The sequence below is a fragment of the Egretta garzetta genome, unplaced genomic scaffold, assembly GCF_000687185.1.
Source record: "Egretta garzetta isolate BGI_Z169 unplaced genomic scaffold, ASM68718v1 scaffold1, whole genome shotgun sequence".
NCBI classification, from domain to species: Eukaryota; Metazoa; Chordata; class Aves; order Pelecaniformes; family Ardeidae; genus Egretta; species Egretta garzetta.
Window position 1 is genome coordinate 2,041,236 of NW_009258542.1, and position 9,168 is coordinate 2,050,403.

The 9,168-nt window shown below is 49.4% G+C and overlaps 1 protein-coding gene across 4 annotated transcripts in view; it reads left to right on the forward strand.

The window, feature by feature from the left end:
- Nucleotides 1–1,709: 1,709 nt before the first annotated feature.
- ACSL6 (acyl-CoA synthetase long chain family member 6) overlaps nt 1,710–9,168 on the forward strand; it is a 55,210-nt gene continuing 47,751 nt past the window's right edge. For 3 of the 4 annotated variants that reach the window (XM_009646973.2, XM_035902741.1, XM_009646981.2), the window contains exon 1: nt 8,197–8,708. The gene's annotated coding sequence lies outside the window, so the exon portion shown is untranslated. Of the gene's footprint in view, nt 1,723–8,196; nt 8,709–9,168 lie in introns of those variants that run through there. The other variant, XM_035902747.1, reaches the window with a different exon arrangement.

Consider the following 9,168-nt stretch of genomic DNA (forward strand, 5'->3'; position numbering starts at 1 on the left):
TATTCTCCATCCCTCTATTACTGCTCCATTTAAACAATTGCTAGATGCCATCCAAAGGAAGGAGTAAATGTATTTGGATTTCCCTGCTTGCTTGCAGGGAAAGACAGCATGTAGCAATTTTTCTCTGCTGCTCTGGACTAATCTAGACATTTATTTGATTCTTGTCTCCACGCTACTATGGATATTACAAATATACTCAAGTAATGAAAAGAAGGGAAAAGCTTTGAAGGCAGATGGTAAACCAAATTAACCAAATACCCACAGAAATAGGGAAGCTGACTTGGGAGCAAGCCAGGAACAGGGAAATACAATATTACATGAGTAAGGGTATAATCGCTGTTGTTTTGATGTCCAAACACTGCAGAGCACCATGGGGTTTAAACCTTTCATTGTTGTTATATTTCTGAGAGATCTTTGCGAGAAATACCAGCATCTTCTTCCTTTATCCCTGTGGAGTTACAACCAAGCACCTGAACAACTTGTAGGTAACTAGAGGCCAGTCTGGATGAGGCCGAAGAGGTGATGGTAGGTAACGAGACACAGGCATTTGCCTCCTGACAGATGCACAGGCATCGAGGGCAGCTTTTTTCCCTGTGGCTTTTTTCTTGGCTTTGCTAGATTATTTCTTCATACGGACCCCAAAAAACCTAATTGACTTAATTGCCCTCTTTCTGATCAGAAATGAACAGGAAAGAACAACATCTATTAATACAGTTTAAGTGCTCTCTGCATGCGCTCTTTGGTGATGGATCAATACAAGTAATGAGTTTCTTCCATCACTGCTATTTATGTCTCTTGTGCTACCATGCAAAGCCAAAGCCCTGCAGGTCCTTGGCACCGGGGTCCCATCTGTCCCTGCCACCATCCCTGCCAGGCTGCGGGTGCCAGGAGCATGGGTGGCTCCGAGGAAGGCTGCCTGCAGCGCTCCGTTCCTGCAGCCCTCCTGCCTTGTCCCTGCTGGAGAAGGTACTGGTGTCCAAATTGCTTCGGCCTCTCTCCTCCTCTCCCTCTGAATGGGAGGGCTTACAGAGCTCCCGAACCCAGGTACCCTCATGCCCTGAGAACTAGTCAAACGCAGTGGAGTAAGGTGTACTAGAGAGCACGTGGCTTTAAAATATGAATAAATGTGCTTGAAATATATCTGTAAAATCCATGAAACCCCAGTGGGAGCTCTCGCTCTCCTTTCTGTGCCTTCCTGCAGTTTGCTATGAGCCGTGCCTGCCCCTCCAGGGCCTTTTCTTCCCCAACGTACTGATTCAGAGTCTTTGCAAATCCTTTTTCAGAGACTCCGAGGAACTTAGTGTTGATACCGCATAGCATGATGTGAGTAAATGTTTTGCTGGGCTCGGACTGATTGCCGTAGTGTGCTATCAGCGCTTATGGATGACAAGTCATTCACTGTGTCAAATCCTCCTTCTGCCTGGAGCCTTCAAAGTGAGCTGTGGCCGGTGGGGAGGCAGGCGAGGCCGAGGGAGGGAGGGGGCCGGAGCCTTTGCCTGATTCTGCTTCTTCCTTATATAGGAAGATATAGGTATGTACATAGAGACAATTATAAATATTTTATCATTCTACTGGAGACTGCACTATGGAAAACTTGGTGGCTGGTGATGAGAAAGGAGATGAGCTCATCACTGAGACGAGTGGGGATTTTTAGGCAGGAAGGGTTTCAAAGCCGCAGGGGTAGTTCAGCCCCCTGGGCCATCCCGCAGGGCCCTGGAGCTGGTCTCCACGCTCACTCCTGCAGCTGTGCTTCGCCCACTCTTTACTTGCTGCTTGGGCTTTTACAAGCAGTGATGTAGGTACAACGTGTAGCAGATACTTTGGAAAAGTATGGGTAAAAATGCAACCCCTGCCTGGCACGGGCTGAGTTCACGGCACGCTTTGGCAAGACCCTGCCAAAGGTGCTGATTCTCCCACAAAACCCAAGCATTGCACTTGCTGTCCCTCTTAGCCACACAAGGTGCTTTTCAGTCTTCTGTGCTGCGTGGTATACCACTCTCAAAAATATAGAAAGAAGATAAATCCAACCACCTTGTCCAAGTCATTTTCTTTTGCGCCATGGGAAAAAAGTGTCACTTGTCAAAAAAAAGTATCATTCAGTGGAAATCACCATCTTGTTAGGAAACCCCCAATTAAGGGAGGAAAAGTCTTTATATTTAGACCGGTGTGCTATGGTGTTGCAAGACTGCAGCTCACATTTCCATTTGCTCAACAGTGTGGCTGCTGTGGTGTAGATACAATCTCAGAATCACCACGTGTAAACTACAGTGAACATTTTCCATTTCATCGCTGCAAAATCAGTGTTGGAAGGGTTGGCCTTGGTGAGGCCAACGGGCTCCAGAGATACCTGGGGTTTCTTACGTGGCTTTGCTCACTGAGGTCAGCCATGTCGGCACAGGGAGCAGCAATTCCTGTCCGATGGGAATGCTGCACAAGTGGTCAGATGCTGGGTGATTCGGAAAAATAACAACCCCAGAGAAGGGTCTTTCATCCACTGTTGCCTGTGGCAGAGGTGGTTACCTGTATAAGCTCATCTTCTAGTGGCCAAACTCCAAGACCACCTTCACCACTCTCACTGCTGAGGGTTTTAGTGATGGTAGGAAGGAGGGGAGCACCAGTTCCATGACAAGGAATGGACACCTGGATGCTTCATCTGGACATCTGGGGTTGTGCTTTGACCACAGATGAAGGATGGTTGCCTTCAAGGCTATCAGCCATATTGTGGTCACTGCAAAGGCTGAGTTGCATCTTCAGGTCCAGAAGGTCAAGCACTGAGGTGGCAGGACATGGTGTGGGGTGCCACCTTGCCTGGCCCTTCAGCAGATGTGTGACTCTCCCTGCTGCAAGCACACTTCCACTTTGGAAAGTTGTTCTAGGAACTTTTGCTCCAAAATCTTCCAAGTTTCAGTTCAGATTTGCTTATGACTAACCTAGATCCTGCTTGTTTGGATGCCAGCGTGATGTCTCAGCCAAGCCATTTGCTTTGCACCGCTGTTTCCTTCCTGACCCACAGCCCAGCCTCCTCTCTGAAACCATTGCCCATGTGGGCCCACCTTGGTCCTGGGGCCAGGTCCCCTCCTCAGCCTGGCGGGCAGCCATGGAAAGGATGGGGTTCTCCTGCTGTGGAGAGTGCAGGCAGAGCATGGCTAGGTGCAGAGGGGACCATGGCTCCCTTTGGGCCACCACTTGATCTGTTGTTGGATGAAAAGCTGTGCAGCCTTCCTTCCCTGGGCCAGGCAAGCCAAGCCACTGAGTTTGCTCATGGCTGAGAAGGAAAGGACCTAAAATGACCTTTCCTTCTCCCACTAGCCATCGAGAAATTGAGGCTGTGTTGCCCCCATGCACAAGCAAGAGCAGCCCCTGGGCTGTGCCCCGTGCGGGCTGGCGATGGGGCCAGGGGAAAGATGGAGGCTCTGGACCGGCCCCTTGGGGAAGGATGTGCGAGTGCCTCTGCATGGCAAGGGCCAGAGCCATGCTCCCCTCTGCCTCCAGAGCACCAAGCAGCTCCTTTCCTAGGGCTACCAAACCCCTAAAATTGACTCAGTGAGCAGCACGGGCATTGCTGTGATCACCAGCGTGGCCCAGTCGCTGCTAGATGGCACCAGCTGAGAGCCGCAGCTGGGGAATGCACTGAGGTGGTTGCTAAACTGGGATTATTATTTTCTTTTTTTTCCCCAAGGGCAAGTATGAGCTGGTCAGCACAGGAGCCAACGTTGAAATTGCTAAGCTGACTTAACTTTTTTTTTTTTTCTCTTTGAAGAAGTATCTAGAGAGAGTGTAAATCATCTTGTGGTTGATTTAAATGAATTGGATGCGATCGAAGCCAAACTTGCACTGAAATGACAAGAGATGTGAATGATGTGGATTTACACGTCTTTTCTGCAGAGACCAGTATCTGGGAATAAAAAGTGGAAGGAATGTTATTTAGAGCTTGTTTCAAGCTTCTTTCAAATGGTGGAGGGAAAAAAAAAAGACAGATATATTAGAACCCCTTTTGAAATGTTAAATGTATTTTACTTATATTTTACCGTTCGGTTTTGGGTAAAACCACTCGCCGTAACTCTTAGGAATCAGCTGGGGTTTTGGGGACACTGGGAGAGGGATCCCCAGGGACCTTCCTCCCTCCGCCTCTGTGGAATGCCCAAGTCCTGGTTTTATTCTGCCTGAAAAGGGTTCTTTTTTTTTTTTTTTGTGCCCGCCGCCTCTCCCCAGCCAGGCAAATCCCAGCAGCTGAGAGGCTGCTGAGGGTGGTGTGATGCTCTGACCTGCCAACAACAATTCAGGGCTGTGTTTCCTTTCGGAAAAAGGCATTTGCATATCCTCTATTCCCTTCATTTAGTCAAAAACATTTGAAAAGGCAAAGCTCTGGGTCACTGAGGCTGAAGAATGAGCTGTCTGAGAGCCTCCCCCCACCTTAACTCTTTGAAACCTTGCTCCAAGTGTCTGAGATTCTTAAAAATATTCTTAAAATATCCAGAAAGGAGGATTTAAGGGCTGTTTTTGCAGCAGGGAAGGGAGCTGGGGATGGGGAAAAGCCTTGACAGCAAGGAGGCAGCGGAAGGGTGCCATATATCTCTGAACTGAAAATTCGCTTATGTGCCGCCATAGACAGACTTGGGGAGAGTTTGTAAAAGTTAGCAGGGACAGAAACACCTTCATGAGGGCTTGAAAATATCTGGGAAAATAGGAGAGCTTTTACAGGAGTGTTACAGCAGTGCCAGGCACAGAAACGTACAGCGTGCTGCAGGGTGTGAAAACCAGAAAGTGGAACCGAGGAGAAACAAAAATACAAATAACCCCATTGCTGCTTAGGTTAACAAAATCCCCAAACCCCCCTAAAGCAAGAGCAAAGATCCTGAAACACAAACCAAGTGTTTAAAAACGTTCAAACAACGTAACCACGTGTTTTCACTGTCAGAAGGAGAGAAAGTTTCAGTGAAGTATTTAACTTTGAATATTTAAGGACATCTCAAACCACAGCCCGACCACAGCTTTCTCAAAACCCTGCTGTGAGACGATGCCAATCCCCCCCCTGCTTTTCCCCTCATTTTCCAGCCCAGTGCCAGGCCCTGGCTGCTGGGGGTGCAGGAGCGGGGTGCGGGCTGTGGTTGGGGTCTGGGGGTGGTGGGTGCCAGCCCCATTGACACACCAGGATGCAGAAGGGGGTCCCTGGGACCAGGGCAGGATATGGCCCCTGCACCTCCCTGCGTGCCACACCCGCCGTGCTCAGCTGCAAAATGGAGCCGCTGCTTCTGGACGCCTTTAAACTGGAGGATGACAGCTGGGAAGAGCTGCGTAAGCAATAAAATCATCATCGTGGGTTTATTTTTGTTCCTTTGCCATCCCGTTGGTGTCCTTGTGGTGTAAGGAAATGGAGGGCTAAAGGGAGAGGAGGCAGAAACACTTGCCTGGTAGTTTCACGGTAATGTTCTTAATTATTGAATTAATCCTCTATTCACGCAGCATGTTTCCTTCCTGCTGCTCTCTGTAAATGGTCAAAAATATATACTGTGTAATCAACACAGGCATAATATGTCACCAAAAGTCACAGACAGGAAAAATTGACTGCTAAAAAGAAACATGAGGGAGTAAAGTTCCCCCATCTTTGACGTGACTTTCATTATTTTAATTGTGGCTGGGTTTTATTTCTAGTCGCAGCAGGATTTTCCGTAGATGGGCCTTAAGGCACGTAGAGATACTGTTGGCAGATTTCTGTTCGGTAACGAAAGCTGTGGCCCTGGGTTATGGGAATGTCCTGAAAGACGAAGCAGCCGTTTTTATTGAGTTATCCTCAGAATTTCGAAGTGCCGTGTGGGACTCTGGGCTGTGGAGCGATGAAAGCCCAGGAGCTCGCGGGCCGGCTCCGGCTCCGAGCCCGGTGTGGTTTCCTGGTGGTACAGCCTGGGTTAGCTGCTCTGATGGCTCTGCATCCTCCTGGCCATAAGCATCACTCTGGTTAGAATTCAACCTTAATCTGTGTTTCTCATTCATTTTGATAAACCATAAAAGCACAGAGGATTCAGTACGTTACTCTCTCTTACGGTACTCTTCTTCCACGTTGTGTTTGACTGTGAGCATTAAAAGCTCTGTGATTTACTGATACACCTTCTTTTTTTTTTTCCCCCTGGACAGGTGAGGTCTCAGCCAAATCCCATAAAAGTCCTTTGAAGTCTTTCCATTGATTTCACTGGTAGTTGGATCTCACTGGGGTTTAGACTGAGCCGTAATCAGCACAAAGGGTGAAGTCTTATTTCCTTTGTACTTGCAGAGTACAAACCTCCCCACTACCTAACGCGCTAAGGTGAGGGTCAGTTTGGGGCAGTTTTCTACAGAAGCAGAAGTCGCTTGAGTCCTGGTTTGAAGCACAAAGAGCTTTGTCACTCCTCTTGCCTTGGCCGGGTCCTGGGTGCTCAGCGCCTCGGGGCTCAGCCCCGCCAGCCCCATGTTCTGCAGAGCACAGAGAATCCATCTGTGGGAGGATCGGATGCATGCTTGAAGTGTCCTCCAGGTTCCAGCGCCAAAGGCTCTTAGAGCAAAGCCCTGTTTATGGCGAACGGCGTGCTTTCCCTTGGCTACGTGTCCAAAAAAGGGGGCTGCCTTCCCATAAAATGCTCTCCCGGTTACTCTGCTCTGCAAATCAGCTGGCAGAAAACACTGGGTCATTAGGGAAGCTTTTATTCTGCATATTGCTTAAGAGTGTTCTTATGTCCACCTTCCCCTAATGTAGGAAGCCTAAACCCAGTTTTCTCCCTTTGCTCCGTCTCGTGTCTCTCCTATGGTTATTCCAGCAAGCGAGTCCTTACGCTGTCTCTACGTGCAACGAAAGCAAGACAAGAGAAAGGGAATAACTGCTCAGGGTATTTACCGGGGAGGTGGAATGGCCTGAAGCTGTCCTAAAACCTTTGTTTCACTGAAGGCCTCCACCTATGCTGAGGAGATATCACCCGCTGTCATCTCCACGGAGGCAGGCAAGAGCATCCATTACCGCTGGGTGCTTGAAAGAAAACCTGACAGGAGGCTGTAGCGGGGTGGGGGTCGGCCTCTTCTCCCTGGTAATGGGCAACAGGACAAGGGGAAATGGCCTCAAGTTGTGCCAGGGCAGGTTTAGGTTGGACATTAGGAAAAATTTCTTCACAGAAAGGGTTGTCAGGCACCGGAATGGGCTGCCCAGGGAAGTGGTGGAGTCCCCATCCCTGGGGGGATTTAAAAGCCGGGCAGACGAGGTGCTTAGGGCCAGGGTTTAGTGGTGGGATGGCAGGGGTAGGGGAATGGTTGGGCTGGATGATCTTAAAGGTCTTTTCCAACCTAAACGATTCTATGATTCTCTTATAAATAGATGTGTCAGAGTAGCTTGGTTTTAATCCGATATTTATTGAAAATCAGCATTCCCACATCCCCTCTGGAGCGCTCCATCACGAACACAGCTGTGTTGTATCCATAGGCTACAGGTACTCAAGTACCCAGCCAGCCTGGGGCTGCTCACACACCTGGAATATTTTCCCAACTACAAAGTTTCTGTGGAGCTGTGGCTCACAAGGAATGAAGGGGCAAGAACCTGAGCTGGTGAACATTGCTGAGGTCCCATTAAGCCAGCACCGTGATGCTGATTTACACTTGCAGACCATTTAGGCCAGTACTCCCTGCCTTACCCTGGCAAATTTATGAATTGAGCCTGATTGCAGAATACCCACATCTGAGCCAAAGGAGTGCCCTTCGCCAAGCCTGCCCGAAATCTCATTAAATACTCTCTTCATTCATGAGTGTTAAGTGTCCTTTGAGAATTCTCCATCCTGCACTCCCAGTGCACAACTTCACAAGTGCAATTTAGGACAGGTCAGACGGAAACTTTTTTAACTGTGGTAACAGTGAAAGAGAGTTCAGACAGCGCCTCCCCCTCTGCTCCCCCCTGCCCTGCCAAGCAATTGCAGAGGTCCAGCCTACGTAGGGTTCCAGGGAAAAAAAGAAAGAGGTGAGGAAAAAAATAATTTCCGTATTAACAAAGCCAGGTATCCATCCCGGAGGGGTGGACACCCCGAGTGCTTTGCTAACTGCCACAGTTCTAAGAAGGGGTGGACCAGTAAATAACAGGGCAGACTGGGGTGAGGCTGGTGGTGGGGCCCGGGGGGGGCGGCCCGCCCAGCGTTATCTCAGCTCAGAAGCGGGGAGTGGGAAGCAAGCAGAGTCTGTCGGCTTTCGGTTGGAAGGAATGTTCTTTTAGTTAGGATAAATGTCTTAGCCAGACCTCTCGAATCTTAAATATTAATTATTTTGCCACCACAAACGAACGGGTTTGGTTTTGTTATTACTGGTGTAAATTAATAAAACCTGGTTTTGGCTCAAATGCCAGTTTTTTTCTTTGCTTTTAATATATGTAACAATGTAAGGATGATGTTGGCAACAGTTACTCTCCTTTATTGAGTCAGATGATTCACATTTATTCTACTCTATCTGTGAAGTTTCTAATTTAGCAGACTGGGACTGGCAATGCAGACTTTCTCAGTGTCAGAAACTTCACTTTTTGATGACTTTTCTGAAAGGGGGGGGGGGGGGGGGAATGAAATGCTGCCTTTCATTTTAAATGGAGCATTTGCAGGAAGGCTTTGCAGTTTTAGATCCAAAAGCCTTTGCCTCCAGCCTGTTAGGAGCCGTAAGGCTTCCAGCGTGACGAGGAGAAGTGCCAAACCATGGAATATTCAGTAGGAGAAGGGGTGAGTTTTGCCCATCTGCCAGGAGCTGGGATAAGGCTCCCACCGCTGGGATGCGGAGCCTCCAGTGCCTCAAGGGTTACACCGGGGCTCTGCTGCTGCCGCCCTAATGCAGCCTAAGCCGATATTAGCCCAGCTTAACTTCTTTGGGCAGTTTGCAGCTGGGAAGGGGGTGGGACGCCCGGAGTCAGCAGTTCCCAACGGGAGCCCCAGCCATGAGCTGAACAAAACACAACCCCCAGAAAGGGGTGGGAGGTGCTGTGGGAGACCCCTCTGTGCAGAGAGGGACCCCACGGGAAAAGGGGGGGTCTCAGCTGCGTTGCTGGGTGTTGCGGTGTGGGGGGAGCCCCGGGTGGCTGGCGGGACGGGGCTGAAGCACCAGTACCAGTTTGTGGCTTTGGCAGTTCCCTGTTGTTTCCGATGTTTCCAACGGCTTTGGGGGGGCGTGGGGAAGCTGCTGCCC